The sequence below is a fragment of the Corapipo altera genome, unplaced genomic scaffold (assembly GCF_003945725.1).
Source record: "Corapipo altera isolate COAL_440 unplaced genomic scaffold, ASM394572v1 1, whole genome shotgun sequence".
NCBI classification, from domain to species: domain Eukaryota; kingdom Metazoa; phylum Chordata; class Aves; order Passeriformes; family Pipridae; genus Corapipo; species Corapipo altera.
In genome coordinates this window covers 33,635,055-33,643,116 of record NW_020884873.1, presented here as the reverse complement: position 1 = coordinate 33,643,116, position 8,062 = coordinate 33,635,055, and the positions used below count along the sequence as shown (strand labels likewise).

The window sequence follows — 8,062 nt, the reverse complement described above, 5'->3', positions numbered from 1 at the left end:
GTATATACGTATGCTCTGATTCTATGCTATATGTGTGTTTACTGCCTGACCAGCCTGAGAATACTCTAAGGGGTGGTGAAATAGAGGACTGCTGAGATCCCACTGCAGCTTTTCTGCCAGTGGAGGCATCTTCATCTTTTCCTGTTAAGCTCAGATAGTGTTTAATTTTTTTTTTTTCTTCTGAGGAATATGGGTGATTCTTCTGCTTATATTTGATGAGAAGCATAGAGACAGACAGGCTTCATGAACTGCTAGCATTTTTCTCTTTCGCTCTTGCTAGGTCTTGCACATTGACTGGTCAGGCAGAGACTAAACTTTCAAAGACTTCTCAGGTAAGCACTGAAGGTGCTACTGGACTTCATAGTTCCCTGAATTTAGTCTGAAGGTATGGTCCTGATTTATTTTGGAGCATTCATATTTGCTACTGCAGCTTTTTAGAAATCAGTCAGGGCTCCCAGGTGATCCATACTATGAAACACTACAGAAAAGTCTGACAGGGCTGGTATTAAAGGTTAAGATTCTTTGCCAAAACATAGGAATATCAGTTGTTCATGATGCAGATATATATCTTAGATATGTAAGATATAAATTTGTCCTACCCTAACACACAGTTAATAGAATGTGATAACCAAAAAACTGTGATAGAGATTGACTTTGGATAAACAGCTTACAAAGAAAAGCTGACTAGTAGGTGGCATTTTTCTTCATCAGAGTTCTTGCATGGAAGAAACTTCATTTGTTTTTCCTCATTGGCCAAGCGAATTCCTCAGGATCTTCTGGAAATAACCCATATGCTTAGAGTGGGACTTCATTCCATGCAGATCCTGGTCAAGATGATTTTTTGTGAAAGCTTTTCTGTGAAAGATTTCTTCAAAACCAGCCCTGGAGCTAGTCCAAGAGGGTAGTCTGTTTAGGAAAGCAAACCTAAAGAAGACAGAATTAAGAAGCATATAATGGGTGCACCATCTCTTGCCATTTCTGCCTATCCATTTGAGTCAATACTGAATCAAAGAAAAAAAAATCACAAGGACAGTGAATAACTGCTTTTGCTTTGTGAAGTTCTGGAGATTTTAGTGCCATTTGCTGTTGAAAGCAGAGGAGGGAATGATGCTCTAAGGACAGACTACAAAGTTTAGTCTAATAAATATGAATGAAAATACAGGCTTGATTGTTCTTTCACACCAGTGAAACTCCATGGACTGAAATTAGGCACACTAATTACACAATATACTTCTGTAAATGATTCTAACTTTGGAGTGAATGAACTGTAATATAACCTAAAGCACAAAGTGAATGTGCAGCCCTGGCCCCTCAGGCATGTTTAAATAGTAACACAGATTGTCATCATGTGTTTTTAAATTTTTAAAACTAAATAAAATATAACACTGCATGTAATACATACTTTAAATTGCCGATGTGTAATAAATATCTCCATTTATGACAGACTTAGGCAGAAAAACACAATGAGGTGTGGTTATGGAACAAGTTTTGCTTCAGGTTCACTTTGTACTTCTAACCACCTCTGTTAATTACACAGCTAAGATTATGCCCTGGAGAGTTTTAATTTTCTTGTGATTATATAATGGACTCTTGCTAATGTCATTATTCAAAAAAAAAAAAGTCTAGGAATGTTTTCAAACAGACTTTTAAGTATTAAGATTTGTTAAACCTCTTTTTACCAGTTCTGAGCCCCAACTTAAAACATCTAAAAATGTTTCTATGCCATGCAGCTTTTCTTCAGTGTTTGCACTACTCTCTCATATATATGATTTTTGAATGTCTGCCATCACCTTAGTTTTTTTTTAGACCAGAAATGTCTTTCATAATGGCCCTGGAATATAGGGAATACTCACATCTGCGTTTTCCTGGTAGGGCACAGACTTGCTTGGCTCAGTGTGAGGTAGACATCCAAACACCTCCAAGGAATTGTGTGTACGCAGTTTGCCCAAGGTCAGTCAGGAATGAAGAGGAGTTGTCTGTTTCCTGAACTCCCAACTGATGCTATAAGACCTGGACCCTCCTTTGCACTCCATATATGCACACAGGGAAAATAGTCAAAAAGCAACCTAATTATCAAAGAAACACAACAATTTGAGACATGATGACTGTACACTGTAGGAAACACATGCTCACCCTATGGAATGCCAGCTTTTGTGGCAGGTGGGACAATTTATCAGGCTCACAGCCTGTTCCCATAGCCTTCTTCCCTGGGTACAGTGCTGGAGCATGTAAGGAGCAGGCTGTGTGTCAGATGAATTGTTTTGGCAGCAGCCACAGCTCCCACCCGGCCCCAGCCTTTCCTGATGGCTGCTTGGCTGCTCTCCCATCACATGGGGGCTAAATGTCTGGGATGTGACAAGCAAATGACCCCTGGGCAAAATGGCGGCTGGGAGCAGCTGCCATTGCTGGGAACGCTCGTCCAGTGTGCAGCCAGCTCTCCTGGTTCCCAAGACGTCCAGGGAAAGTGAGGCAGCAAGGCACAGGCTGAAGGGTTCTGCTGCTGGGGCCACAGCTTGCTCCTGGCAGCCCTGTTTGCTAAGGTAGCTCAACCTGCTGAAGCAGGGACTGACTGAATTGTGCAGGGGTGTGGGGAAGCCAGCACAGCTGGGGAGCCTGGGCATGGAGTTCCTGCACTGTTCTGCTCCCGCTGCCACTGCAATCAGTGATGCACCATGCCTCGTTGGAAAACATAGGCACCTCTGGGTTTGTGCAAAGTTTTGATTAGAAAGACTACGCACAGTGGCTAGCATACACTGTGCCTCTGGAAGGGGATGGGTGTCAAAACAGACAGCAGACCCAAATCTTCAGCTGCTTAAACTGTCGTCACTCCATTGGCCAGTGTGTGTCTTTCTGCTCCATACCAGTTTCTTTTCCTTCCTTCTGAGTTCATTTTTTCAACAAATTTGTTTTGTTCTAGCCATATTACAGTGGGTTTAAGGCTTCAGCAGGCAACACAAGATCTTAAGGGTCTTAGCTTTAATGCTCATTCACAAAATATCCATTAATTTGAGCAAGAATGCCAATTTTACCACCTTTTGGAATATGTACTAAGAATTTACTGTAATGTAAATAATTTACTCCATACTTTGTGAAAGTAAGTATAGTGGAAAATTATAATTAGCCACTAACTTCTAAACTGAAACAGCGATATACTTCTCTGGTGTAATATATTTTCCAGTCATGTGATGAAGAAAAGCATTTTTTTCAGCTGAGCTCACTTAAAGTTCAAAAGATAAATATATCACAATGACAAATTGCAAAATGCTGTTCATACATTTAGGTAAAAATCGTTCCCTCATTTGTTTGTATTTCACATAAACTGTACTACTGTTATTTCCAAAGAAAATATAGTACAAAATAATTCTGATTAAAAATACAAGTATTGTTAGTGGACCAAAGCAGAAATTTATCTTAGCTTGTGGGGCAAAAAAAAAAATATAGAAACTAAGTATACTCTTTTTGGGTGAAATTCATTCCACAAAATGATATCCACTCAGCCCTCTACCTGCCTAATCTCCAACTCACGGCCCTACAGAATGGGACAAGAGTGGAGTAGCTAGTGTAGGGGGTTTTGCATCTTTTCTGTTCTGGGGGGTTGAGAACTTCTCCACATGGGAAAGAGGTCTAAATTTACAGCACCGACAGACTGTCTTAGCACTTGTCCGCAATGAGAAATTTAAAGAAATTTGGGAGCAAATTTGCCATGCTCTTGTGACTCCATACATGCAACTGTGAGGACACCCAACCTGCTGTGAGTGTGATCTGATTTATCTGGAAGGCTAAGGCACACTTGCTGGGCACAAAAATCAGTCCATGTAGGGAATAAACATGCAGTAGATTGATGCTGTCCATTTGCCACTTAAATGCATCCTCTATGTGTGGAGTCACAGGCAAGAGTCAAAGGTGCCCACGGCAACAGGGCTACTAATTTCATTTTGTCCTGGGAGTAGAAAGGCACTTCTCAGTTACATTTTCATGAGCTCTGTCCATACATTATGACACTGTGAGCTGAGTTTTTTATTTGTTTTGGTTAAAGCTTATGATTTGTCAAATGAAGCATCAAATTCTGCTTTCCCCCTGTATCGCTAATTTACCCTACATGTATATGTTCTCTGTCTTCAGCAGATAATGAGCTTTTGGTATAATGAGTAAGGACTTTCCACTGCTCCCTTAGTTTCATCTTCATGTAGCTTACCACTGACTAACATGTACAACTCAGGTCAAAGGATCTACATTTAGAATACAAGTAAAAATAAGGACATGTGGCAACAATAAATCTGATCCTTAAAATTATATAGCAACAAAAGGTGAATGAGTAATTTTATTGTTAGAATATATATAGTAGAGTAACATGTTGGGATAAGAAGTATTATTTATCACATATACAAGGCAATGAAGTGAAGGTCTATAATTTCAGTGCTCACTATTTTTATCACTTTCATGTTATCAGTTCAGAAATCCCTTATGGAATTGATATACCCTGATTTCTCTCTCCAAACAATTATATGCACCCTGCCTTGCTTCCAACACATATGCATGTTCTCTCGTTCTCACACACACACAAAGGATTCTATAACAACAGGACTATTATAGAGAATGATCTAAAACATGTGGACTGCAGCCAATACTTAGATATGGTATAGTAAATTCTGGAAAGTATAAAAAGGAAATAACTGAATTCATTGCAGAGAAAAATGAGCCAGTCTTAAGTACTTTTAATCACTGAATTTCATATAAAACCATGTGCAAGATACTGAGCCTAATACTGAAGGGAAAAGGAAAGGGGCTATGGGAGAGGAGAAATCTAATTCCACTGGGATTTTGGATGGGAGTTGCTTAGCATTTTTGTAAGAACCTTTCAGGAATTAATGAAAACCATTTAAGCATATTATAAACATATTATAAATATGTTTGCCAAGTTGTATGACAACTGTGACCTATGAATCTTATCATGCATCCCCACAGCTCAATATGAGCTAAAGGGGTAGTCATATGTTGCTGCTCTTTCCCTCCACAGACAGCTGTCACACCTGCTTTGCAGGCTGCTCAGTTACTGTGCCCAGTTCCTTTGCCCAAAGGGATCTCTGGGAGGGAAAAACAAGTCACCACAGCAGTATCAGGGATGAAGGAAGAGTGAGCCACTTCCGTTCCCCTTTCTCAAAATATCCAGCTGTATCCAAGTTTCTGCCAAATCAGTTTTTGCTCAACATCTCAGTGCCCTAAGCTGAGCTCTACTGCTCACTTTTTCAGCTAGGAGGCTGTGGATTACATCTCCTCTGTGTCTGCCCCTTTGCCATTTCCCTGGGCAGATATGTTGAGCCTCTGTAGATATTCACAGGCATAGGCAGTTGCCCAGAATTCTGCAAATAGCTGTGTTCTATATTTGCATATAATGCTGTGCATGAACTGAAACCTGCTTGTCATTAATCAAGGGTTTTAGTGAGCTAGAGTTTTACTGAGATTTTTGCTGAGCCTGGACTTCAACATTTTCACACTTGCAGATTGCACTTAAAAAACCTGACTGCCAGCATCTGTCTGATAAATAGTTGTTCAAAAGTGCAACAAATGCCAAACAACACTTTCTTGTTTTAGTTAGTGTTAGACATGGATATGGGAGAAGGACAGAGAGAGGCTTTTTAGAAGTATTAGTCTTACTCAGCAGAAGGTGAAATACCCACTTCAGCAGCCTGTTTCACAACTGCTTCCTAAAGCACATGGAAACACTTGGGACTGATTCTGCCAACTCTGCTCATTCAAAATAGAACTTTATCAGAAATCAGCTAGAGTCTTCATGGTGCTATTCTGTATAAATCAGGTTTTACTTGTTAACAATAAAAAAGCAAAATTGCTAGTGAACAAGAAACTATAGCCATAAATTAAAGAACTGAATCTGCATTAAGAAATTAAAACCAAAAACAAATTCAAAGATTCTGTGAGTGAAAGGGCAAATTTTATTTTGAATTAATGAATGTATGAATCAATGAAAAGACACTACCAGAAAATTGGCTCTTTCAAGACACATCTTCAAGCCCAGAGCTAGTGAGAACTAATGAGCAGAGGCAGTTCTATGGAGTGGACAGGAACACCGATTTGCTGAGATGAAGTACTGAGTATTTCATATAGAAATGCAAAAAGTAACTTCTGGACTGAAAGAAATCCCATTATGAATGGTGACTGCCTACATGTATAGCTGTTGAGGTGCAGTGGAAGCATGTTTTGGCCCATAAGGTGGCTGTGTTGCATTTTGAAGTAGCTTTTAGGTTGGAGAATTGTTAACAAATAATCCCATGTGGGCCTATTCCACTGCAGCTGCACCAGAGTTAGCAACAATGGGAACCTTAGTATAAACAGCTTTCAGCTCCAGCAGCCATTTTCAGCACTGTATCAGTTAACCCTGCTCTGAGGAGGGTTAATTGACACAGTGCTGCAAATGTCTGACTAGATGAAAACTCATATATTATGCCTCCCAACATCTCTAACAATTGTGCAGCTGCATTCATATTGGCAGTGGTGGGAATATGGAGGAGGGAAGAAAATTCCCCAGTGCAGGCAAGGCCTGAGAGTGAGCCTTAATGTTCGTCTCTGGGTCTTGTTTGTCAGTCACAGTCATGCTTCCCTAAAGCATTCTCCCAGCCATCTCCAGGTTGCTGATTACAAAGCAGACCGCTGTTGGTCCCACCAGCTAGATGAAAAGAGTGGAAGAGTGGTGATTCACCTTGGCCCATCTGATAGGTGCACTCAAGTTTCCTCTCTCTTCTGTCTTGCATCCCCAAAGACCAGAGGGAGCCAATTCAAAAAGAACAAGGGAAAACAAAAGTTAACTTTTCCCAGAAATACAGACAATGTTTGCAAAATGTACTTCTCCTGTGAGGACTGTTTCTCTAGAAGCAGAGTATTAGGATTCCCAGCTCGCTGAGTACCCAGTGTAGCCTTTGAGTACACAAATATCTTTGGTTGCTCTGGTTGGCCACAAAAGTGAAATACCCAACTGATATACAACCCCTCTAGACATGGCAATCTCTAGCACTGGTAGACCAAGGCTTTCTGAGGCAGTGTAGAGCTGTAAGCTCCTTGAAGAACTGAGGAAATGAGCAGAAAAATCCTTGTTAATTTTACCATCTGCTCTCCCACCGTGGCCAGAGACCTTTCAAAGTTAAAATATTGCTGCTCTTCCTGAGCTAAGGTCTTAAACTTACTATCACTACCACTTTTGAGTAGCTTATACTCCATGAGAACTAGGGTGGAGAAAACATGACCTCCTTGAGCAGAAGAAAGAGGTGCCATGACTCTTTGCACTCTTACACACATGGTGAGCAAGCACTGTAAAGTTGCTGACAAACTTTCTATCACACAGTCTGCATCACAGACCTTCAGGGAAATGTTATAACTTGGAAAAAAAATGTTCTCTCCTTGTGTAAAGAACTGCCAGTTGAGACCATTTAAGCCCACAGAATTCCACTAGTGGAAATTAGTTATACTTATATATGGGTTATGTTAGGTTGCTATCTATAGGTGACATCTCCCCATGACCATGCACAGCACGAGCCTATTGATTTATAGGCTGTGATTCTTCGGCCTCCACGGACTTTTGAGAAAGGAGGTGATGAAGAAGTGAGCAAGGAAAGACATTTACTGGTGCTATGTATAAGCTCCAAGGCCTATTTAACCTGTAATTTTCTGTCTTCCTAAAAGATTGCATTCGTGCAATGTTGGGTTCTTTGTTCTGATGCAAAATATTATTGCTGCTGTTAGAATGCACAATTGTAAAAATCGTCTCAGAACAGAGACAATTAACCCTCTACAAGCCACCACACTGACTACAGAATAACAAATGGCCTCCCAGTGTTCTGGGCTAGGTAACAAAATCTGCACCTTATTTTTCACTGTCTTCTTAATTTTCTAGGAAGTTCCTCTAATTTCTTTGGAAATTTCCTGAGTTTTTAAACTCATGGAGAGTGAAACCAGGCCTTATTTTATGCCTATAAATTTCCTATCTTATTATGAATGCTTTTGGGGTGGAAAAGAAAAAAAAAGCACCGACAATTAATACTTTTGTTGATAG

The 8,062-nt window shown here is 40.2% G+C and overlaps 1 protein-coding gene across 1 annotated transcript in view; it reads left to right on the top strand.

Moving 5' to 3' along the window:
• Positions 1-280: 280 nt before the first annotated feature.
• The window catches only part of HMGA2 (high mobility group AT-hook 2), a 120,269-nt gene continuing 112,487 nt past the window's right edge, over positions 281-8,062 (top strand). Inside the window, exon 1 of the mRNA XM_027665854.1 lies at positions 281-332. The gene's annotated coding sequence lies outside the window, so the exon portion shown is untranslated. The remainder of the gene's footprint in view (positions 333-8,062) is intronic.